The sequence below is a fragment of the Ambystoma mexicanum genome, chromosome 6p (assembly GCF_040938575.1).
Source record: "Ambystoma mexicanum isolate Mex_15411 chromosome 6p, UKY_AmexF1_1, whole genome shotgun sequence".
Classification (NCBI taxonomy): Eukaryota; Metazoa; Chordata; class Amphibia; order Caudata; family Ambystomatidae; genus Ambystoma; species Ambystoma mexicanum.
In genome coordinates, this window is record NC_090935.1 from 1,425,815,264 (window position 1) to 1,425,841,464 (window position 26,201).

General features: G+C 45.4%; 1 long non-coding RNA gene across 3 annotated transcripts in view; it reads right to left on the reverse strand.

The window, feature by feature from the left end:
• LOC138511055 (uncharacterized) overlaps positions 1 to 26,201 on the reverse strand; it is an 804,004-nt gene that overhangs the window by 657,323 nt on the left and 120,480 nt on the right. For 2 of the 3 annotated variants that reach the window (XR_011280563.1, XR_011280561.1), the window contains exon 3: positions 7,775 to 7,845. The exons of the other annotated variant lie outside the window; for it this stretch is intronic. This is a non-coding gene — a long non-coding RNA (uncharacterized lncRNA). The remainder of the gene's footprint in view (positions 1 to 7,774; positions 7,846 to 26,201) is intronic. 3 annotated transcript variants of the gene reach the window in all.

Sequence of the window (26,201 nt, forward strand, 5' to 3'; positions counted from 1 at the left end):
ACCTGGCCAGACAGCTTTTGCAAGGTCAAGCTGGACAGACTCCTCTACCCGGTTCCGGAGGGAACCCCGCTCCTGTGGTTTCCAGTAACCCTGTGCAGGTTAATCTACCTGGAAACTTGCCGCTGGCCCCACCCGAACGCTTTGCTGGGGACCCCAAACGATTCGCCGTATTCATGAATCAGTGTCGTTTGCACTTCCTATGCAGACCTGGGGCCTTCCCTAATGATCAGACCAAGGTAGCCTTTGTATTGTCATATCTCAGCGGCTTGCTGCCGATTGGTCAGTTCCACTGGTTACTCAAGATGACCCAATTCTCCATGATTTTCAAGGATTTCAAGCAAGCATGGAAAGGTTATTTGCTCGACACTCTCAGGGGCAGGCTCTGGATGACGAACTTCTATCCCTGCGACAGGGCAATCAGGACCTCCTATCCTACATTACAACCTTTAATAGACTAATTGTGGTAACTGGGTGGCCAGAGGATAAAAGAATCACGTTATTTTATCTAGGTCTACGCAGAGAACTTAAAGACGTCTTGGCCCAGGTTGTACATCCGCCCCAAGAATGCACAGAATATATAGACTAATATATAGACTTAGTGGTCCAATTGGATCACAGACTTCAAAACAGAAAAGCAGATCGGTCCAAGTTTGAGACCCGGGTTTTGGTCAAGACCCACGCTAACCCCAAGGGTGCTGATGTCTCTGAGCCTATGCAAATTGGAGGGGTTAAAGGACCTTTGACTCAAAAGGAACGTGAAAGGAGGCAGCAGTTAAAATTATGTCTTTATTGTGGGAACTCTGGACACTTTCTACGAGATTGCCCAGCAAAACCGCACAAGAAGGTGGTAGGCGCCGCTGATAAAAACCATGAAGACACTGTTTCGGGAAACGACTCCGCCCGACAAGTGTAGGGGTCTGCTTGCCGAGCTTGAAAACTAACTCTCAGACCTCGCATTTCATTGTGCCAATGGTTCTCGTAGATCCGAAACAGCCTAAGCAGTTGCATGCAATAAAGGCATACATCGATGGGGCTATAGGAAACTATGTGGATCGTGAATTGGTCTCTAGGATTAACCTCCCTCTGCGTCCTAAAACCAGCAAAGATGTCATCACCACAGTCGATGGAACTGAAATTGCCTCTGGACCGGTAACACATTCCACTACTGAGGTGACTCTTACTGGTCCGGACGGCCATCGGGAGGCAGTTGTGTTTGATGTAATCAAGGCTCCACAATTTCAGGTTATTCTTGGAATTCCTTGGTTAGAGACACATAATCCTCGAACTGATTGGCGAGCTAAGAGAATAACCTTCCCGGATTGTGCACAAACCTGCTACCCAGAAAATCTGAAGATTAGTCTAGCATCTGTAACCTCTGCCTCCATGCAACTACCTCCGGAATACCAAGACTTTCAGGACGTCTTCCAAAAGGAACAGACCAACACGTTAACTCCCCACAGATCGTACGATTGCCAAATCGATCTGGTGCCCGGTGCACAACCTCCTTGTAGCAGGATTTATGCCCTTACTGAACCTGAGAACCAGCATTTGAGACAATATTTGGATCAATACCTAGCCAATGGTTTTATTCGCCCGTCAAAGTCCCCGGCATCCTCGGCTTTGTTCTTCGTGCCCAAAAAAGAAGGCGACCTTAGAACTTGTATCGACTACCGCGCATTGAACCAGATAACGGTTAAAAACCGTTACCCTCTGCCTCTGATCCCTGAACTCCTTGACCAGGTGAAGGACGCTTGCGTATACACCAAGTTAGATCTCCGGGGGGCTTATCATCTGGTGCGAGTAAAGGAAGGCGACGAATGGAAAACCGCCTTCCGTACAAAATACGGATTATTCGAATACCAGTTGATGCCTTTCGGGTTGTGCAACGCGCCTGCTGCCTTCCAATTCTTCATGAACGATGTCCTTCGGGAACTCATTGATGTTTGTGTTGTTGTATATATATCGATGACATTCTTGTGTACTCCTCTTCGGAATCTGATCAGAGAAAGCATGTCCGGGCCGTCCTTGAGAAATTGCGTCAGCACAAACTGTTTGCTAAGCTGGAAAAGTGTGTTTTCCATACAACCGAGGTTGAGTTTCTCAGATTCATCCTGACACCTAATGGGGTCCGAATGGACTCACGAAAAGTGGAGGCCATCCTCAAATGGCCATCTCCTAGCTCGGTCAAAGGGGTCCAAAGCATGCTTGGTTTTGCCAATTTTTATCGCAGATTTATTCCGGAATTTTCACGTGTAGTACAACCCATCACTGCACTCTTGCAGAAAAATAAACGTTTTGAATGGACCAAGGAAGCTGAACAGGCCTTTCAGGAATTGAAAGCTAAATTCACGTCTGCACCTATTTTGAAGCACCCGCGTCCCGATCTCCCATACATAGTCGAAACTGATGCATCCAGTTTAGACATGGGAGCTGTCCTGTCTCAGAGAGACCCTGAAACCAACCAACTGCATCCTGTAGCATTCTGGTCCAGAAAGTTCTCACCGCCTGAGGTCAATTATGCAATTACCAATAAGGAATTATTAGCCATTAAGTCCGCCTTTAAGGCTTGGCGGCATCATCTTCTTGGCGCCAGGCACACCATTACCGTGATCACTGATCACCGAAACTTGCAATACTTCAAGACTGCCAAGGCTCAATCGTCACGTCAGCTCCGATGAGCTTTGTTCTTTGCTGAGTTCGATTTTGTAATCACTTACCGTCCCGGCTGTAAGAATGGCAAAGCGGATGCACTATCTCGAATAGGAATGGGAGAAATAGACACTGATTCAGAACCTGTGCCGATCATTCCCGAACAAAGAATTTTGGGATTAACCTCCTTACAAACCTTCGAAGACATTCAAGCACGAGTAAAACAACTCCTGGACTCTACCGCCTTAAGATCCAAAGAGGATCTTACTTTTCGGTCAACAATGGCCTACCTTACTTCCAAGGACGCTTATTTCTGCTAGAAAAGGAATTACAAGAACTGGTTATTTCCCGTCATCGTGATGCCCTGATGGAAGGACATCCTGGCATTGCCAAAACTGAGGAAAAAATTAAACGACAATTCTGGTGGCCTTCCTGGCGAAAGGATATTAAATCATTCGTGAAGTCCTGTGGAGTTTGCGCCCAAAACAAAGGCCAAAAGACAAGACCCGCCGGTCTTCTTCAGCCTTTAGACATTCCACCAGCGCCTTGGCACACCTTATCACTAGATTTTATCACGGACCTGCCCCCTTGTAATGGATACAATACCATTCTGGTTGTGGTGGATTTATTTTCAAAAATGGCTCATTTTATTCCGTTGAGAGGATTACCTTCAGCTTCTGTCCTTGCCAAGGAATTCCTCGAAAATATTATCCATTTGCATGGATTCCCGTCCATATTAGTCTCTGACCGGGGAAGCCAGTTTATTTCACACTTTTGGAAAAAGTGTTGTCAACTGGCACAAATCGACGTAAGACTCTCAACCAGCCACCACCCACAGACCGATGGTCAGACGGAGAGAACGAACCAGACCCTTGAACAATACCTACGGTGTATGTTGCACTAATCGGAGGGTAATTGGAAGGATTTGTTATGGGTGGCCGAATATGCATACAATAACTCGGTGCACTCTGGAACTGGACAAAGCCCATTTTACACCCTATATGGACATCACCCTCGTACTTCAGACCTGGACTCTCCTCTGAGCCTCGAAATGCCACCAGTGGACCATTTGCATTCCACTATAACTCAAGCCTTCAAGAATGCAACTGCCCATTTGCAACTAGCGAAAGAGAAACACAAGAAAAATGCAGATCAGCATCGGAGGGAGGTGCCTTCATACCAAATAGGAGATCAAGTATGGTTGGCTACAAAACATTTATCGCTCAAGGGACCTCGAACTTTTAATCCAAGGTATTTAGGCCCTTATTCGATCAAAGCTATCATTAATCCAGTGGCAGTCAAGCTCGAGCTGCCAACCAACATGCGGATTCATCCCGTTTTTCATGTGTCACTTTTGAAACCAGTGCAGGAACCAGATTAATAAAGCCTCCAGAACCAATTGAGATAGATGGGGATCCTGAATTCGAGGTAAAAGACATTTTGGATTCTAAAATCTCAAAATCAAAGCTTTTCTATCTAATTGATTGGAAAGGGTATGGGCCTCAAGAAAGGTCTTGGGAACCCAGCGACCACGTACATGCACCTCGGCTGGTAAAAAGGTTCCATCGGAATTTCCCAAACAAACCGAAACCTCCAGAAGGAACGACCTTGGGAGGGGCCTTGGGGGGGGGGGAGGGGGGAGTGCTGTCATGATGCCTGCCCCCAGAGCACCGGGACAGGCCCAGCACCCCCGGAAGCAGGCATCATGCCCTCGGGAAAAGACCCAGCGGCCCCTAATAGGGGCTCTTTGGACTTTGTCCTGACGTCTTTGGCGCCAGGCTCATATTGGACATCAGTCCTGGCGCCAGACCATGCTGCATAAAGCCTCAAACCAAATGAGGCTTAGGAGGGACTACTTTATTAAAGGAACTATTTTACTTGGGTGGGGTCCGTGGAAGAATACTTACCTGGAACTTCTTCCAAGGCTATTTAAACCACGCCCGGACTGCCACACGTGCTTCGCGTTGTTCTGCATCTAGCAGCTGGACGCTCACCGTGCCTGCTCCTGCTTCTGGACTTCTGCCACGCCCGCCTGCATCCTGAAACACATGCATGTGGAGAAGGAGAAAGAATTGGACAAAAGAAGAGCCCTTACCTGTTTCAACCTCGTCCAAGAGTCGTCCCGTCGGCGATCCTGAAAAGGAAAGACTTTCATTTTAAAAGGTCAACTCACCCGTCGCTGCCGCGCCGCATTTCACTCACCTTGCTGCCAGCCTCCATTGCCAGCGGCGCTCGTCCGGATTCGCTGCATCAACCCGGCACCTGGGGAAAAAAGACAGAAAACAAAGGTGAGAGTGAGAAGAGCATAAGGAAAGCCAGAGCTTCCATTTAGACTTACCTGTTTGGGTCATACTTCATTTCGGGTCTCTGCCGCATACAGGCACCTGCAGACCCCGGCCCCTAAGGGGAAAAGAAAGACAGCGGAATTAATGAGAGAATGAAAAGACATAATAAAGACTCTCATTAAAGACTTACCGGAACTTACCTCTCGTTTCGGGTCTATGCTCGTTCAGCATTCTGACTCCGGCCCCTATGGGGAAAAAAGACATCTGCATTAGCGTTTAATATTGCACTCAGAGGAAAAACATTCTTTGAACACTAACCTGAGCATTCTTCATCGTTTTCATCGCTCTTCTCAGGATCCACGTTCTGCACCTGAAAGAAAGACAATAGAGACTTTTTATTCTCGGACATTAGCAGAACCAACATGGATGTATGAGAGTGAATTAACTGGGTTTCAACGCGCCCCTGCACCAGAAGCAGGAAGGAGAACTCGCCATCACAAAACCAAAGGTGAGATTCTAGGGGAATTACAGAAAGGGGGTTCGTTCAGGAGGTGAAGGGAGTGGGAAGCTGCACATTGCCTCGCAAATCATTAACGCCCCTCCCTTTTCACATACAGAAGAACCGGCCCTGCCATACTCTGAGTCCAGCGCCTCACCGGAAGAAGCAACTTCATTCCAGTCCTGGTCAGCGCCTCTGTGGGAGTCAGGTGAGCGTTACAGATTTACTGACTCTCAACGGAGGGCGCATTGCTCATTGTCAAAAGGGGTGTCATTGAACTCGAAGTTCAGACTCATACACTTCACGATTTTGAATAGACTATATTATCTCCGGGCAAGATTAAACCTGTTTCGAACCGATTGGGTCAATGTATGCCCCAGATGTGGGGATGACAATGCTCACCTGCTACCTATGTTCTGGTCCTGCTCACAATGGTGTGAATACTGGAACGCTGTTAAAGCCACCTTATCTGAATTGTTGGGGGGACAGCTGGACCTGTCGTCATGTGACTGTATACTCGGCTATACTGGCCGAATGGGTGTAACCCAGCGCAGATTCTTGAACTTGGGTTTACTGCTGGCCAAGAGGGCCATCCTTATGAGATGGACGCATAAACAACCTCCCACGAAAGATATATGGCTGAGGGACGTTGTCTGGGCAAAAGATACAGAGGAACTGTATATTGCCTTACTGCCAAGTGTCAACAGACCTAAGGACATATGGTCTGACACCCGGGCGTACCTAGCCGTGGTTGACCCATCACTCTGATGTCAATTGTCAGTATCCCTTATTGCTATGATTCATGTTAATATGTGTGTACCTTACAAGAATGTATTAAGGTCTGGTCGTTGCTTCTCAACTCAATATGTTGTAATGTTGACAATATATTCCAAGTGTAATAAATAAACAGTTAAGAAAAAATAAAGAAACTACACTCCCATCTAAGACTAGCTAAAGGTGCTCCAAGGGGTTGCATAAGCAACGCTCTAATAAAATTATTCTCTGAGACACTAAGTGAAAGAACTTTCAAATGGCCCCATAGTTCTGCTTCATATAAAACTGCAGATAGAGCTTGCACTCTATAGAGATACAATCCAGGTGAAATTGCTCTTCTTCCATGGGTACTAAAAACACCTCCCAATTCCTCCACAATACTTTTCAATAGCCACAGTGACTTTTAGATGTTTATGAGACCACGTGAGATTCTCAGGGAATATTATACCCAAGTATTCATATGTGGTCACTTGTTCCAGAATGTGACCATCTACTATAATGTTAGCTTTGGGCCGTTTAGATGAGCAATGCCTGAAGAACATACATCTGATTTTGTCGGTATTGATCACAAGGCACAATTCCTTGCATTTTCTATTAAAAATGTCTAGATTGTGCATCAAGCCCATAGGTTAAGTAGATAAAATCACTAAGGCGTCAGCAAAAAACAACACAGGATGTTTGTCAGTTCCCAATTTGGGCGGCTCAAGTCAGTGCTCCAATAGTTCATACAAAAGGTGGAAAGAGCCCCATTCTTTAAAATTTATACATCTTCAGATAAATCACATGTATTTGATAGTATCACAAAAGCAGTTTAAATATCTTGATTCCTAACTGATGACCTGTGATAATATTCTGAGATGTTGTGATTGAATATGTATATGAAAACAAGATATCTAAATTTAGGAATTGTACATTTGTTACTGTTGTGATTGCGGTACTGTTGACACAGTTCTTCAGTGTGACATCTCTATATTTGATTTAATTGGCCCATAGCTGAAAACCGGTAATACCAGAACCGATACTTTGAAGAAACATACTCTACATTTGTATGTGTGTGTGCAAATTCAACCCACCTTGTAGCTGTTTCTACTGTGCCAAACAACGTTTATGCTTGATATTTTAAAAATACCTTTTTAACTATTGATCAGACCCATGTCAGGTGAATCATTCAGTCTAAGTTTTAACAATTTCACTCTGTTGTATTCTTTCTTTTTCCATTTCAAACTCAAAAATGCAAGTCCCAAAATGCAAAGAAGGTGTGGATGAGCTACTCCTGTCTGGCAAACATGATACTAGTTGAGTGATAGGATTTTGTATCAGACAAATGAAAATGAGTCCTAATTGATTATGATTTCTGATTTACCAGATTTCCCATGAATAAGTGGATGACTATTGATGCACATTAATCGTGATTTAGAGTCAGTGAGGTTGACACATAGATTCAGGGCGTCTCAGATTTGCCGGATTAAAATATGGTAACCTTAACTTTTAAGGACCAAGATTAATTTGGAATAAATGTCCTAAAATGAGCCAATGAAAAGCAAGAAAAAATACAAGATAATCTTACTTTCCACGTTGAATTGTTGTTTTATTATTGGGCTTGCGAACGGCTGACTTCAACACGGATGAAGCGATTGCCTAAAATTTAAAAGAAAGTTATTTTTCAGGTATGTAGCAGATAAAATGGGGTCTTTAAATAACAACTGTGTTATCTTTAGTCTGTACCACTTCTCACCCTCGTCCCATCAAAAAGATGGGAAGCGTCAGAGCCATATGAATTACCATATATAGGGCCTCATTACACGTACAGCGGTGTGGGAAAAAACAGAAGTAATGCAGGGGTAACATAGTTACCACCGCATTACCGCACTGCCGTACTACAAGTGTGAGGATGATGCAGAGGAAAAACCTCCATCAAAATGCTGAAGGTAATTCTGCTGCCTTACCACCAAAAATCAGCCAAATCAACGAAATCCCCATGGAGTCCTATGGACTACATAAATGGGGACTAACACCATCATACCACCAATTGTAATCCGATGGTAATCCCGCCAGACCAAGTTGCGGTAACAGTAATTCTTTTTGGCAGTATTTTGGCGGTTTAACCACCGGAATACCGCCAAATTCTCCATGAGGCCCATAGTCTACCAGCTGAGTATACCTGATTTAACATGGTGCCTGATTTCAGGAGCACCATGCATACATAAATATGTGCATTTGGCAGTAGAATTGTGATGACACTAATGTTAAGTGTGCTACATATACAGTTACATAGTTGCATACACTCTGCGTATGTGTCAGACATTTCACCAGCTGTTTATTTGTGCAGTGGGGCAGAACTAGTGTAATGATATTGTATATATGTGCGACCGGCAGGTCATTGAAGTCATCTGGATATGACATGCATTACTTACCGTAAAAGCATTTCTGATGATTGTATCCGCTTAGATTCACATGCTGTGCGCATATGGTCAGACATACAGTGGTAACCGCGGAGTATTGCATCTTGTCTTTCGTGGGACCGAAAGGGGACGTCGGCATAGGCGTGTCTGAAACACTATCCCTATCGTGACGTGTGTAGTGCCCAAAATCCCTCACGCGCCGAGATCCCTCCGATTGTATTTTTTCTGCCATGAGGGAGCCCAAGGCTATAGTGAGTGAGTACATGAAGAGAGAAAGTAGTAAGAAGTCTATGTTCCTTCCACCCCGAGCGGGGAGGCAGGGAGGGCACATGCGAATCTAAGCAGATACAATCATCAGAAATGCTTTTACGGTAAGTAATGCATGTCTTTTGATGCTTGTTAATCTGCTTAGAATCACATGCTGTGCATAGACTAGCGAGCAGTACCCGGAGTTGGAGCTGGGTTGTGAGAAGGAACAGTAGAAAAAAGATGTCTTCGTACTGCTTGTCCCACCTGAGAATCAGACCTAGAATGAGTGTCTAGGCAATAGTGTTTTGTAAAGGTGTGTACAGAACTCCAGGTTGCCGCTTTGCAAATGGACTCTATTTGGGAACATTTGCAATGAATGCTATGGAGGCCCCAGTGCCTCGAGTAGAATGTGCTCTAGGCTTGAAGGGCAGTTCTCTCTTTGCAAGAGTGTAACATAGCGTGATGCATTTGACAATCCACCTTGATATTGCTGATTTAGAGACAGGGTCCCCTTCTCTACCAGCTGCCACTGAAACAAAGAATTGTCTTCCTCAGTGGTTTAGTTCTATCCATGTAGAACATGACTGCCCTTCGCACATCCAGTGTGTGAAGGCTTCTTTCGGTCATGTTAGTAGGTCTCTGGAAGAATGTGGGTAGTTCAATTGACTGGTTCACATGGAACTTCGAAATGAATTTCGGCACAAATATGGAATGTGTGCGCAGAACTACCTTATCTTTGTGGACTGTAACAAAGGGGTCCAAAACCGAGAGGGCCTGTAGTTCGCTAACTCTTCTGATAGAAGTGATAGCTACTAGAAAGGCTGTCTTGTAAGTCAGGTCTTTCAGACTAGCTTTATGCATAGGCTCAAAAGGGGGTCCCATGAGCCTAGTTAAAACCACATTTAGATCCCACCCAGGGGCTGGGTGAGTGATGGGGAGATACATTCTTTTAACCCCTTCCATAAAGGCTTTAATCACAGGTATTTTCCACCACGACACCTTCTGCTGTGACGTGGTGTAGACTGACAATACCGCTAGGTGAACCTTTAAGGAATTGAAGACTAACCCAGAGTCCAATAGATGGGTTAGATATAACACAATGGGTGAAGGCGAGCAATCGGTGGGATTGACGCCTTTGGAACTGCACCAGATGACAAAACGTTTCCATTTGCTGGCATAGCAATAACGTGTGTTAGGCTTTCTTGCCTCCCTCAGTATGTCCATGCATCTCTGAGGGAGTTGCAGATGTCCAAACTCTATGACCTCAGGAGCCAGGCTGCTAAGTTCGGAGTTTGTGGACATGGGTGCAGTCTCTCCCCCCTGTCCTGGGACAACATGTTGTACGGGCAGGGCAGCTTGACAGGTGGGGAGAGGGACATTTCCATCAGGTACGCGAACCAGGGTTGGCAGGCCCACATGGGAGCCACCAGAATCATGGTGACTGGTTCCTGGTGCATCTTGTGTACTATCTTGTTCAGAAGGGGAGTCGGGGGGGGGGAAACAGACAAATTTCCCCGACCAAGTTATCCAGAGACCGTTCCCCTTGGATCGGTTCTGGGGGTACCTTGAGGCGTAATCTTGGCATTGGGCGTTCTCCTGAGTAGCGAACAGCTCAATCTCTGGAAACCCCCATTCTGAGAAGACGCTGGATACAATGTCTTCGTGTAGTCGCCATTCGTACCCTTCTGGCAGAGGAAAATATCTGCTGAGTACGTCTGCCAGAAGATTGAGTTCCCCTGGAACATGTTGGCATATCAGGAACATCTTGTGTTTGAGAGCCCATATCCAGATGTTTTGGGACAGCTTGGATAGCCCTGGAGAGCGAGTGCCCCCCTGTTTGTTCAGGTAATACATTGCTGTTGTGCTGTCGGTTAGGACCAGCACTGTCTTCCCTTGCAGTTGCTCCTGAAAGGCTTTCAATGCTTTGAACACTGCTAGTAGCTCCAGTAGGTTTATATGGTTGGATGCTACCTGAGGGGACCACACTCCGTGCGCTGTCTGCTGAAGCAGGTGAGCCCCCACCCTCTGAGAGATGCGTCTGTCGTGAGAGTGGCTTCCACTGCAGGCGTGGTGAAGGTTTTCCCCTTCAAGAGGTTCTCCCTCGACCACCACTGCAGAGAGAGAACGAGGGCTGTCAAGAAACTAACAGATCTTCCCATTGTCCGTTTGCCTGACACCACTGGCTGTTGAGCCACTCTTGCATGGGACGCATGCGCAGCCGCGCGTGGGGAACCAAGCATATGCATGACGCCATCATTCCTAGCAAACGCATAGCTTTGCGTACAGTCACCTCTCGACTGGCTACATACTGAGGAACCTGAGAGAGCATGTTCTGAACCCTCTCGCTGGAAGGGAAGACTAGACCGTCTTCCGTACGAATTAGAGCCCCCAGGAACTGTTTTACTTGGCTGGGGACTAAGCTGGATTCCTTTTCGTTGATAGAAAATCCCGGGCTGAACAGTAGGTCCACTGTTTTTTGGGTGTTTGAAAAACAAACGTCGAACGAGTCCCCCATGATGAGCCAATCGTCGAGGTAAGGGTAAACTGGAACTGAAAGTCTGCGCAGGTGTGCCGCTGCCACTGCCAGGACCTTGGTAAACACCCTTGGCGCCGAGGCTATGCCAAAGGGGAGTACCTTGAACTGGTAGTGTTTGTCCTGAATCACGAACATTAGGAATTTTCTGTGCGCTGGCAGCATTGAAATATGAAAGTATGCATCTTTCATATCCAATGTTGTCATGAAGTCCCCCTGTTGTAGCAATGGGATTACCTCTTGCAGTGTTACCATGCAAAACTTCCTGGGCTTTATGAACTTGTTCGCTGGGCGCAGGTCTAGAACAGGACGCATGGTGAGATCCTTTTTGGGTACAAGGAAGTACACTGAATAGATACCCTTGTTTACCTGAAGAATCGGGATGGCTTCTATGGCGTCCTTTCCCAGCAGCGCTTCCACCTCTTGGATCAGGATCTGCAGATGTTCCGGTGAAAGGCGTCGATGTTTCGGCGGTCTGAACTGTGGAGGTCGGGCGAATTCCACGCAGTAACCGTGGGCGACCGTCTTTAAGACCCACTGGTCTGAAGTTATCTCCTCCCATGCCTTGAGGAAAGATTTTAATCGCCCACCGACCGGGGAAGACATGGGAGGGGACCTGGACTTGGTGGTCATTTCTGACCCAAAGTTGACGCTCCTCTGGAATTGGAGCCTCTGCCTCTATTCTTTCCGCGCTTCTGACCCCTCTGGGGGTAGTAAGTGGGGCTTGCAGCCAGTTGACTTGAGTTGAAGTTGCCCATGCAGAAATTGTTTTGAGCGGCGCGAGCTTGTCCTCGAAAGGCCCGCCGAGAATTACTGTCCCTCTGTGAAGAGGGTTTCTGGGAAATTTGGTGCAGCGACTTAATAGTCTCGTGCTCCTCCTTGGCTGTCCCCAGCGCATCGTCTACCGCCTTCCCGAAGAGGTTGGCCTCTTCGATGGGTTTGTTGATAATGGATGCCTGGGTCTCAGGCCTGAAGCCTGACGTGCGCAGCCACACGTGCCTCTTTAGGAGAGTACCCTGTGCGAGAGACCTGCCTGCTGTCTCTGCTGTGTCCAGGGTATTCTTTACCACATTCTGATTGGCAAGTTTGCCCTCCGAGACAATAGCGAGAAGCTTGGCTCTCGTTGGTTCCGGAACCTCTTGAAGGCCTTCCTGGAGTTGGTTCCATTGCACGTCGACGTAGCTTGCTTGTAATGTCGTGTTATTGGCAATCCGGACGGTATAGGCTGCCGCCGACGTAACCCGTTTACCTAAGGCATACAACCTTTTGGACTCCTTGTCCGGGGGTGACTCTCCCGTGGCAAGGGGAACCCCTGCTCTCTTGCGAGTGTTGGTCACCACCAGCGAGTCTGGGATTGCGTGTCCTTTGATATAAAGCGGGTCTGTGGGGGAGGGTCGGAAAAGTTTTTCGACCCTTGGGTTCACAGCCCTAGTCTGAGCGGGTGTGAGTAAGGAAAGGGCCAGCCTCTCTTTACAGAGCTCAAGAGAGGGATAGACTGGCTTGCCAGAGGCTTTTCATTAATAATGTCGTCCGCGAAATCCTGTTCGGGCAAGGCTTCAAGCGTGGCAATTTTAAAGAATTCCGCTGCTTTTTTCAACATGTTGTTGAAAGCCATTTGATCATCCACCCGGGAAGCTTGTCAAATCGGGGTGGATGGGGGCGAGTCGAGGCAAACGATAGAGTTGTGATCGTCCTGCTGGGTGTCCTCCCAGTTGTCTGTTGCTCCTTGATCTTCCCCAGAGTTGTGCAGAAAAGAAAACTCCTCTTCTTCTGTATAGATGTCTCTATACGTGTCCATCTGAACATCATCTTGATAGTCAACTTGGTGTTGGACATCTAGGTGTTGGACGTCTTGTGTTTGAGGGTTAGGGTCTACCCGAGCTTTTGCCGGCAGAGGTTGATCAGAAGCCCTGAAAAACTGCTCCAGCCGATCCATACACCCCTCGAATTGCTCCGTGGTCCACTTGGATGACCCAAATGGACCTAGCTGAGTAGGAACCGTGTTCTCCGTCATAAGGCGTTGAGAGGATCTTCTCAGGGTGCTTGAGAGGGGTACCTGGCTTTCTTCGTAAGAGTCTACGGGATTGTCTTCCCAATCCGTGGAAAACCTTTCGGCGGATTGGCCCATAACTGTGGGCGGAACTGGTACCAGGCCCACCGCCGTAGCAATCCTATTAATGCTCTTACGGATAGTCACCGAATCTTCGGGAGACAACGCCTCCGATGATGTGTCGGCAGTGAAAATGTCTTCCGCGGCTCCAGAAGGGCCAGCAAATGGCTTCTCGGGTAGAGGCCTACTAGTAGTTTTCGGGCCTGTACGGGCCTTGGAAATCTTGGAATCCGTCAAAGTTTCTTGTTCTGATACTCCGGCGCGTGTACTTTGGGGAGTAGCGCCCTTGTTATGTTTGTTATGCCCAGTTGTCATGCGCTGCTGCAGACGCGGGGAAGGCATCGGATCAGACCGATCCGTGGGCGCGGCCGAAGTTTGCGGCGGACCCGTTGTCGCTTTGGCCTTCTTCGACGAAGTCGTTCAGGAGGGCGCTTGGGTTGTGTGCTTTATGCTGTGCGATTGTACACCCCTGTCACCGGGTGTGGTCCCAGTAGCAAGACTGGAGTCGAGCCTGGAAGGGTTGGGGACGGGTGTGGCGGCCCTAGAATAGTCCGCCTCAAGGTCTAAAACGTCCGCGTTGGACGTTTGGTCATCCGATGTACCCCCGTCACTTTCGGCTGGTGTCGCGGCATGGGAGGGAGGCTCCACGCGTGACATACCATATGCGGCCCACCGCTTCAACCAGCGCTCCTTAAGGGTTTTAGGTTTAAGGAGTTTACACGCCAAACACCGCTTTTCATCGTGCTGTAGGGGGAGACAAACGTTACACGACGTGTGCTCGTCTTTGCACGGATATCTGACCCTACACACAGGGCAGAATCTAAATGGAGTCCTTTCCATAGCAGAAGGGAAGGGTGACCAGACCAAAAAGGAAAGCAGTGGAAAAGAGGAAAGACATAATAACAGTATGGCAAACCCCGAGCCCACTCTCCCTACTGTGTAGGCCGGCCAGAAGGCCCGACCACGTGGAAGTCCGAACGCCGGATCTTAGGCGCAGAACCCACAGCCGTAGACGATTCCCCCGTAGTCTTCGTCAAAGATGTTCTTGATGGGCAAAGTGATTTAACGGGGAATAAACCGACAATTTGGTAAGATAAACAATGTCTCATGAAGAGCACCGCTATAGGGCGACCAGTTATCTAGGCGGAAAAAAACAATCTGAGGGAATACTCTGCGGTTACCACTGGATGTCGGACCATATGCACAGCATGTGATGCTAAGCAGATTAACAAGCATCTGAATCATGGTTATCATCCTCTCATGGGTCCAACACTTAACAGTTAAAGGGTAAGTCATTCTACTAGAAGGTGAAGATGGATCTACTACGCTATGCCTACATCCAACCCCTTGAACTGTAGATGCGCCAATAAGCGACACCAACAGTAAATAGGGCAGCAGACTAAGTAACAAAGTTGTGTCAGCCAACAGAGAGTCATACTATATCATTGCCCGCAACTGAGCACACCTACCTCCCACACTGAAGCTTCCAAAGTGCATGGGATTTTATCCAGAATCTGCAAATGACATTGTAGCAGATGAACCCAAAATAAACACCACTGAAAAAAAGGATGTATAGGTGGACTACTCCATCCAAAGTACTGAGCCTGTTCATGGGCAGGGTGTCCAATATGACATATAGCATTTTAACGGTATGTGGGCATTAATTACGGAGATGCGATGATGAAAATTAAATTGCTGAATAGCAGCAACAGACAAAGGCACAGCGGGTGAATTATGGTGTAAATTCATCAGCACATCATAGACAATAGGGAAATGTAAATCCAAGGTCAGGGGGTTAGATATCTGGGTATAGTCATTGCTGGTTCCCCATCAAAAATATTTGTGTTGAACTGCACCCCCTCTACGATCAGACTTCAAGAGGTTGTTGAAAAGCTGGGTTGAATTACTATTAACATGTATGGCTTGCATCTTCATTACAAAAATAGTAATCCTTCCTAAAAGATTACACGCCTTTGCTAATGCTACTATTAGATTCCCCACTTCCTTTATAGTGAAATCAAAATCCTTGCTTAGCAAACTTGTACGGGGGTCGAAAACGGCTAGGATTAAATCGGAACTATTTACTCTTCCTTACAAGATGTGCAGATTTGGGGTCCCGGATCCGGGGGTGTATACATGGGTAGCAATGGCCCAACAAGCAGCGGTATGGTAGTCTCCCCTGCTATGAACCAGAATGTGAAAATAGAACAAATGCAAACATATATAGATGCTCTGGATGCAACTTCACTGTCTCTTCCTAGGACGAAACACCAAGACTTGAATACGGTTGTTGCCACTAACTGGGCCATTCATGTGGCACATGCGGTACATGCGAGATTAAAGCAAGATCCCAGCCTTACCATTCATCTTTGATGAGGGTATCATTGATGCACTCCTAAAACTTGGTAGAGTAATGTTAGATGACCTTTGTATGTGGAATGGGGAGTTTATCTATTTAGATTCCAAGAAAGAGGCTGATCTGCCTTTACTAACTTGATGTATTATCTTTGGATTCCAGAAGAAGTCACTTAAAAAGGTCAAGGTATCCTAGCAATGCCGGAGGAAAGCACAATGATGAGCTATCTCTCTAGGGTACTAAACCCAATGTCAGTAGTATCCAATATATGTAAAATAATCATTAACTGGAGGAAACATGGAGCAATTACAGCTAAGAGACATTGGGTGAAAGATTTACACTTATAATTGAGGAAGACCTGTGGGAGCGTATTTGAATCCAAGTAAAAAAAAGTGTCTTTTAATTACCTTTATTGATATTTTACAATACACCTTCTTACTGCAGGCATATTATAAAACAATTAAGATTAGAAAATGTGACCCCTCTTCCTCGGGTGACTGTCCTAAATGTAATGCCCAAGATGCTGATTTTGTCTATCTTTCCTGGACATGTCTGACGATTCAGCCCTATTGGGAAGGCGTTGCCGGGAAGGTTTCTGATATGGTGAAAACGGAAATACCCATGGATCCCTGAATTTCCTACTGGGTACCCGATTAAAATCGGCAAAGCTTTGGCTCGATTTGTTAACTTGGCTTTTTCCTGAATACCAAGACAACTAGCAGTGACTTGAATGAGCCCCTTCACTCCTACAGTTGACTCCTCAGTTGTGGCAACAATTTGCTATATCGATTATTGTGTAACCTCACGACTTAACAGTAAACTGTTCACATTAATTTGATGTATGAGGTTGCTTTAATCCCAGCCATGCCTGACGGATTCTATGTGTATTCATGAAAGTATAATGCAGATTGATTAGCCTTTAAAGTTACTCAATGTTTAGTAATATATCATATCTGTTGGTCTTGTTTTAAGAGCAGTTCACCTGTATTTGTATTTTGAGTATTATATTGTATTATGTTTTCCTTAACTGAAATGTAATAAAAAGTAGAAACGGAGTTAATCCATGAGCAGGAACATTGAAGCTGTGGCCTGCCACACACAATACATGTCTAAGGCTTTGAACTGCATGGTGGTTCTGAACACAGCCATTTGCTGGCAAATGTCTCAGCAACAAGCACCCACGCAATATCTCCAAAGTTGCCACTTTACCAGAGATGCAGGAAAAGACTTGCGCACATGGGAATCAAGGAACTGTGTTTGCAACAGCTTGAGACACTCTGAGACACTCTGTATCCAACCCAACCATTGACACCAAGGAACTGGCTTTGCACTTGTAACATCCATTTTAAAGCCTTGAATAAACGTTCATGAAAATCAACAACAGTTATTTGTTTAGATCTTGCTATTTCTTTTATCTTTTCTATTGAAAACTGTAGATACACAATCAAAAATATATGCCAACAACAGTGAAATATATGTGTGATTTTAGTTCACTGGGTCCTGTGTTGAAGACCAAATTGTACATACTTAATTGCTAATCTTCTCTTTCGTCATCTATAAGAATGTATGTGTGTGATCATTTTGAATGGTTGCATTGAAAATGCTAGTGTGTGTGCATTCCAGTAGGTGCGGGCATGAGTGTGTGTGGACATATGAATGCCTGTGTTTGTAAGTATGGCACAATGTTATGGCATAGATTTTTTTATTTCGGTACATGCATGGGTACATGTAAACCACTTTATGCGCTATGTTATTTGTGTGTTCACACTACCTGTGTAATGTTAGCATGAATGTATATGACTGCACACCCATCTCACCTTATGTCATAGTGTCATTAAAATAGATATCTGATGACTATCACATGCAGCTCTTTCATTGCCTTCTCCCAACTCGAAAGTCACATATGAGAACATGGTGCGCTTGGATACACTTGCTCTATACAAATAAAATAATCCAACAAATATATAAGTGTGCAAAGTGTCTGCGATGGAATGGAAACCATAAGGCAAGCTGACAAGAACCAGGACCACAGAGAGATGGAGGCACTCTGTACATGCAGGATCATCCCCTTGGCACAGTGCAACAAACTGTGCAAAGTATCTGCAGTATATTGGGAACACTGAGGCAAGACAAACAAGCACTTGGACCACGTAATGTTGGAGTCATGGAGTGCATGTTGGATAATCCCTGCAGCCAGTAGTCCATGAGCGATAGCATGGTCAGTCTTCAGTGTTCGTGGTATAGTATATGGGGGGACTCAGACAAATGTTCCTGGCTTCAGGAAAGGTGACTCTGTATGATTCAATCATCCTTAATCATCCTTACCATATTGCTCTATAAAGTAATATCTTTTTAAAGTTGGCTTCAGCCTGTGGCCTGCCTATTTCATTTTAAGGCTTGGGAGAGGCATGTGGAAACTCAGACTTGGGCAACCCCTCAAGTCAGTCAGACATGTCCTGTGATTGCTCATTCCCTTATTCCTTTGTGCAGTAACTCAACCATTGATTATCAATTAATAGCTATTATTTATAATTTGTCTCTAACTGGTGATGGAAAATGTTCATGACATTTTACCCTCTGTTACCCACTCTACGAAAGATGATTATGTAGCTAGGGATACAAACCACATGGTTCTGGAGCTGCCATGGACTTAATTACATGGAACAAAAGCTATTTGCCAGTACAACCCACGATGATCAGCATCCTTATAACTTACAAAATAACAATGTGATGACCAAAAAAATAAGTAGAGTTCATTTACTCCCATCAGGTATCGCTATCATGCCAAAACCGAACAAGAACTTAGTGCTCTAGCAAAGGCTGCCTTGTGAGGAGAAAATGTCGACATTGCTCACCCATAACAGAGACATTTGACATAGGCGACCAAAATAATACCTTTAATCTACAATGGTTGGGTGGTAAGCTTGAGCAAGACATGAACAGCTACCTGTGAGGAGTCAGGAATGAAAGACAGACACAAGTTTACCATGTTTTTGGTTATAGACTTTTATTGAAAATAAAGGGGTCAGGAAAAGGCCTCTCTGGCCCTGCTCTAAGAGGTATTTCCCTACATAAACAAAAACTAATGATCTGTCCGCTGACCCTCACACTACAAACCTAAATCTAAGGTGAAAAAGGGAATTGCCTTTAACCTTAAGTGGTTTGAAAAAGTGTTCATAAAGAATGACTTAAGGGCCTCATTACGAGGTTGGCGGTAACCATGGAGCTATTAGCTCCATGGCTTCCTCCAAACCCATACCGACTTCGCCTTGGTGAATGGAGCAATTACCGCCCCATTCCAAGGTTGGCGGGGGCGGTAATTCCCCATTCACGAAGGCCCTTCTCCATTCCCATTTGAGCCCCCATAGGGCTCAATGGGAATGGGGAAGGCGGTAATTATGGTACCGTAATTACCTCCAAAGTCCCTTTGCGGGTCCCATCCTTAACGCCTGGTCTAACCAGGCGTTAAGGGAGGACCCTCAAAGGGACCTCGGAATAGGGCGGTAAGGGATTACCGGTGCCCTTACCGCCCGGGTCGTAATGAGGCCCAAACAAAAGTTTCTTCAAGGATGAAGTTCTTGGTTCCAGAGAGTAGTTCCTTCTCATGGATTCTTCTTCTTTACTCCTAGAGGGTTTTTCCACACACAACTGTTCTTTGGGCCTCTCTTGGCCAAGTGCAACACTTGCTGACTGGACTTCATTGACTTCACAATGTTGGCCTCTCTAAGAACAGTTCTTTTGGGCCTCTTTTGGACACATGCAACACTTGCACGTCAAACTTGCTTAACACAATCCTTTTCATACTGCCAGGACTTCTGATTTGCACACTAGAGATTGCCTGGTGTACTCTCCTGCCAGGACTTCTGCTTATTCAAGTTTTCTGCCCACTCCAAAAGCTGCCCATATATGATCTTAGATAATGTATCTTGCTTGACATATTGGGCCTCATTACGGGGTTGCCGGAAAACCAAGCCAGTAGGTGGCGGGTTTCCGGCAACTCTAACAGCTGTACTGCCGCCTGATATCCCAGTTGCACCGGGACACTACAAGTCCCGGCGGCCCGGGATGTCTGGCGGCAGGAACTGTAAGTCCCCATTCTCGTTGTGGCCCATGGGACTCAGCGGGAATAGGGACACAGAAGCACCGGCACCGTTGCTAACGGTGTCAGTGCTTCTGTGAAAACCATGCCTGCAGGGGTGCTCAGGTCTGACCTGCCGGGCGCACCAGCCCCTGCAGGCATTCTCATAGTCTGGCAGTCCGGAAAGGGTGCTGGTACGTTGCTACCGGCACCCTTATTTCTAGACTGTCAGACTTATGAGGCCCATTATCTTCTTCCTGTCTTTTTCATACTGCCATTCTGTACATTTACACACTAGCAAAGAGTTTTTTTGCGACATAAGTTTCCCTTTCTTTATATGTCAATTGCTCTTTCTCAAATAAGGAACTTTCATTTATTCACCCTTGGCGTGTTCATCGACACGCCCCAGTGTCCCGTTTGCTCTCAGGAGGACTGACCGGTTGTGTAGGGGTTGGTATCTTCTCTCGCGGTCGGGCGTCAAAGAATTCCCTTCCTCTTCTCTTTCGCTGTCTGCTTTCCTTTGCTTGTCGGACCGCTGTGGTTTTCACTCAACACGCCTGCTGTTCTCCAGGCACTGGTAAGCGTAATTCTGCTCTTCTCCTTCTGTGAAAGCCCAGGAGTTCTTCACTGGCTCCTGGCATCCTCACAGCGTCCCTTGGCTCAGCAGTTCCTTCTTCCTCAAGTGGCACGTTGCCTGGCTCCAACACGCCGGTTCTGGCTTCTCAACCCTCCGCTCCATGAAGAGTGGTGTGTCTCTCTTTCACCAGTCACCACAGCAGTTGCCTTCCATTCCCTGTACGGGCTGCTTAAATTTCCCGGACACAGGTGTGTGCCGGGAAACACAACAACGCTCACTAGGTTCACAATCTCTTTTGTTCCATATTGCTCAATCCTTCTTCTTCTTCATCTCAGTATTTTGTGAATTCTGGGAATAGACGTCCATTGTAAATGATTGACTTGTGGAAGTTGAATGAGCATTTCTAAAAGGTTTGGGTGGTAAGCCATTTATGATGGAATGATAAGTTGAATTGAAAAAGGTGATTCCATCAGTTTGGCAAGGTTGGCTCACAGACTTGACTAAAGGGGTTTCCCCTGTTCTCTATGGGAAAAGGGGAGGAAACATGGCAATACGGCATGAGGGTTTGAGACATGGGGAGGTTATTCTCAAGGGAAAATGGGGGATACCATGGGGGTCATTACGAGTTAGGAGGTAGGCATGCCGTTATTAGAGGCATGGCTACTCCCTTACCGGGTACCGGGTCCGGGTTCCTTATATGAGGAATTACCGGGCCATTCCGACCTTGGAGGGCCCAGTAATTCCTCATTCAAGGAACCCGGACCCGGTACATCCCCATTCCCATTTGAGCCCCCATAGAGCTCAATGGGAATGGGGAGCTTGCTAACAACGGGCACGTTAATAACGGGCCCGTTGTTAGCATGCTGGTCTCCGCGCGGGACCCGCTAAGGACGCCTGGTTTTACCAGGTGGCCTTAGCGGCGCCCGCGAGGAGACCTCGAAATAGGGCGGTAAGGGGTTCACGGCTCCAGCACCTTCACCGGCACAGTTAACCCCTTACCACCCAACTCGTAATGACCCCCCCCCCCCCCCATGTCTCACCCTATGGAGTTATGACATCTCCCCAGAGGTCATCTACTCCCATGTGATCCTCCCTCATATTAACGCCCCCAAGGTCAGGGTCAGGATCAGGTAGTGGCTGCCGTCCCCTAGCCACATGAGAGGTTACAGCCGGGAGATCAGGGATGACTGCACTGGATTTATCACATACCTAACCCTTGACCCGAAAGGCTCTGGGATTGATGTGCCATTTTACGTGTGTGGATGACACAATTATAACTATTTCTTAACATTTTATAGGACTGCCAAATATTAATAACAATACTTGTTCTAACTCTTAGCTGAATAAACTACATCAGTTTGCGCAGGGGAAATGTGATGATGTTGTCAATAAGCAGATGGTTTTACCAGCTATGAATTATACGCATAAAGAATCAATTAATATGAACATGCTGTTAAGCGAAGCAGGTGACAATGTGGATAAATAGTACGTGGACTTGCTTTCCCATTTCGTGTTCCACATGTAATTAACAAATTGACATGAGTACACTATCACTGGAAGCAGGTTCAAGGAAATCATTTGAAAATCACAGTGCATTTTTGATGCACATGAATTGTATGGAAAACATCTCTATGGGGCAGTAAAATGACTTGCTTAAGACTGATATGGTAGATACAGAAAAACAAGGAGGGTTGATGAATGTGGGTCTTTTAGATAATGATCATATGTCCGTGCTTAATTTTGTTTCAACATCATTAGCCAAGTTATGTGAAAGTATTCTTAATGAGATGGTTTCTCATTCAGAACTTTTGGGAGACTAAATCATTTTGTTAAAAGGCAGGCAGGGGAGAGGGAGTACAAGGAATAAACAATCTGGCCTTCTTAGAGGATGCCATTTATAGTGCCATGCCAGCTGTAATCCAACACAAGACTGCATCTTGTAATAAAATGTTATGCATTGCACCAGTGCAGGTAAACTTTTGCGCCAAGGTACACTAGTGAGAACAAGCAAAAAAAAATGCCTTAGATTAAGTCACAGGGAGAGGCTATAGCTGAAGTAGAATTCATAACTAATGCTCAGGATAAGTTAGATTTAATGTTGGTAAAAAACAGAAGTAATAAAGCACAACACAAAGTACAAGCAGGTTGGTCACTCTAGCTACGTGCTATTTGCAGATTGAATGCAAAAGAAATTCAAAAAGGCACATATTTGAGCTATTAACAGTCAGGTCAGTGACATGGGTTGTCAAGTGCAGGACTTACTTGGACACTATTCTTTCTAGTTTTGAGGAATATATGTTTCTCCTCTGAAGCCACCTTGACTGAATAGAGCTGAGCTCTAAACAGGAGAGGGTCAGAGAGGCGTAAGCCTCTTCGATAGAAAAAAAGAGAACGGGATGGAAAACCTTTGTTTACATTTGCCTTGATACCTCAGAAGAATGTTCATGTATTCAGGGAGATAGCTTCATGAAGCAGGAGCCAGAAGAACCAATGCTAGATGGGCAACATTGTTGCAGAGGCCAAGATCCAAAAGGCATCGATGTAAACAGGGAGGCAGAATAGACAACAGGAGCCAAGAGAAAAATTCACATACATGGTAGATAAAGAAGGAAGGAAGGAAGGGCCGGGACTAGACAGACAAGGAAATGAACAGGCAGGAATAGCAGGACACACACAACTTACTAACAAAGAGCGTTGAGATGCAGAGAAAACCAGTGCTACGTGCTCTTCTGTGCATGACCCAGATGTGCTTGATTGTCATATTGGTGGCAGATCTCACTGGATGCTCAAGAAGTGTTCTTGGGAAATGTTTTGGGGTGAAGTCCACAAACCCATCGTCTTGTGCCTCAGTGAAGTTGAATTTGTGGCCACATTCTCCAGCAGTTAGAGATGAGGCAAGTGATGACACTGACATCCTGATGTAGGAACAACAGTGACGGACAACCAGAAGATACACCAATTGGGGATATATATCTGTCAACCAAAAGCTTGCAGGAGGAAGTAGGAGCGTTATGCTCGAGGGTAAGACCACTGAAGGGGCCTAAGCCCTCGCACCTGTTCTATGATTGAATTGATTATTGACAATAATAAGCAATTGATTTGGACTCCCTTATGCAATAATATTGAAACATATGTACACCTCTAACTGCAATAATAATGTTGACAGCAATAACTTTAAATCGTAGTCTGGTGCTGAGAATACTGCACCGGACTCCACAATTGAGTGTAAGATCAGAGGATATCAAGCTTGCGAGGTGATTGGTGGAAGAAGGCATAATTACGTCTTGAACTTTCTTTGAATCGGCAAAGCTTTCGCATTTTATAACCCCCAAAATAGACTCCATACAGACGTCTGAATATACATTTTTAAAATAATTAACCCCGGGCAGAAAGAGTATTCATTTAGGAACTAGAGGTTGTAATAAGGCCTCAGGAGAGGTAGGGACTGACAGAGACAATGTACTGAATATTAAAAACTTCAGAAAAGATTGCTTATTAAACCTTTGGTGGAAGGGGTTTGTGAAATCTCCATACCTACCTGGCATGGCCATAAACTGGGCTCCTATAAAGAGTGGAAGTTTTGGGATTAGCGCCAAACCCCCTGGCAGACTAAACTAATAACTTGTTCCTAGCAATAGGAATGGCTCTGTTCTGTGTTACTCTGGAACAACAGAGGATGTAAGCACCTAACTGAGGTGGATTGCTCAATAAAACTATTTGAAAAGCATGACATTTCCTAATTTTAGGTGCAGGCATCTGAAACTCTGGTTGCACTCTGTAGACTGTGAACCCAGAAGGCAGAGGCAGTAAAGATTGCACACAGAAGCGCAGAGTGCTGTGCATTCGGCTTCGGGGTTCAGAGCCTGCAGACTATGAATGAAGGAAGCATCAAGAAAGTGGCAGGGGTGGTGAAGGGGGGGCCACACACTGGAGAAGAGGTGCAGGGTGCCTCCCCTGAAAGGGACCGGGAGAGGGCCAGCAACAAAAGACAGACCTTGGAGGTGAAGCCTTTTCAGCTTGGCCTTCAGACATTGATCCGGGGAACTCACTCAAATTCACCAAGTGTATCTTCCTTTACCAAATCTAACATTTTATTGGACCTCGTGACATTCAAAAGTCGATCTAGAAACAAGCGGTTATATATTGCTAACATCTGTGATCCTCCTAGAGTGCAATGGTGGGTGGAAGAGGATATTCCTGCCCTACCTTCTAGATTAGCCGATTTCTCCACATCCTTAATAGACTACAAATTTGCTTTAATCTCAGATATCTAAAACACACCTTTTCTTTAGATTGTTATGGACATGGCAAGCCCTTAATTCAGTATGGAGCTTTGGTAAAGAAAAAGAGAACACCACAATTATGGGTAACTTGAGAACTAACTTACAAACTATAGTGATACACAAATTAGCAACAAATATTGATCTTAAAATCTAAAGATGAACATATATTTTGCCAATGGATTAATAGTGATGCCATATTTTAAAATTATTCATAACTAAATCCAAATGCATGACGACTTTGGGAACAGCACATTGTAGGTCACCTTTCTTTCACAAGAAGTTATGCAATTGATGACTATTTGGCAGCAAAAATGAGGATGTCACCTGACCATTTCACAGCTTTCTACAAGATAAAGTACAAATCGTTATTGCTCTTAAGAGCTCTGGGTCCGGGAGTGTCATTATAAATCAAGACCGGTTTAAGAGAGCTCAACTGATGCATATTTTAGCTAGTGCCGTAGGTCATTTGGAGTCGGTACCCCACACATGAAACAAGAGCTCCCTTATTCCCATTTACAAAAAGGTTTAAGATTTGACTACAATAATTATAGAATCTTTACCAAAATGCTATTAGACGAATTAAGTGAATGGGTGGAAAATGAGAAGATCATTTCTGAATTCCAAACAGGGTTTTGTGCTGAATATGGTAGAGCACGAATATCATGGTGCTATAGTTCTTAGCTCAGAATGCAGTACTCTTTTAAAGGAAATGTCTGCATACAACTTTTATAGACTTTTCCTCACGGTTTAATACAGTTGATAAAATAAATTATGACATGCATTTACTAAAATGAGTATTGCTTGCAAAAAGTGATGATTTTGTTATATTAAGACACTATTGTTAGAGTATGGATATTCAAAGTTGGGGATGCAACACACAAGAACGCAACACACAAGAGGTTAAAGTAGAGGTGCTTTTTGGTACTCTTGCAGACCTTTTTGCAGACCTTTCAAATAAACTTACTGAACTTTGCTCCTTTTCACTAAAACTGAGGAACATGCAGGATACATTTGTATCAAGAGGGGGTAGAAGATTTGCAGTGTTTGGCCCTAGACTCTGGAATAGTTTACCCAGGGAAATTAGAACACTTGACTCGCCATTCAAGTTCCGCAAGGCCCTAAAAACATTTCTGTTTCAATAAAGCTATAGCTTGCGTCAGGCCTGTTGGGAACTGTTTGGCCCTTAGGACGGGATGCAGGGTACCTATTCAATTCTGGTAATTGTTCTTTTTAAATGTCATCTGTGACATTATACAGTTTGGTCAGTTTGAGCGCGTTATAAATTCCTCAAATCAAATAATTTCTTCAGATTACATGGATGACATAACGCTGTTAGATAAAACGCCCATTGGCTTACAGCGCCTTATGAATGTCTTAAGCAATTATGCAAAATACCTGGACCAGGA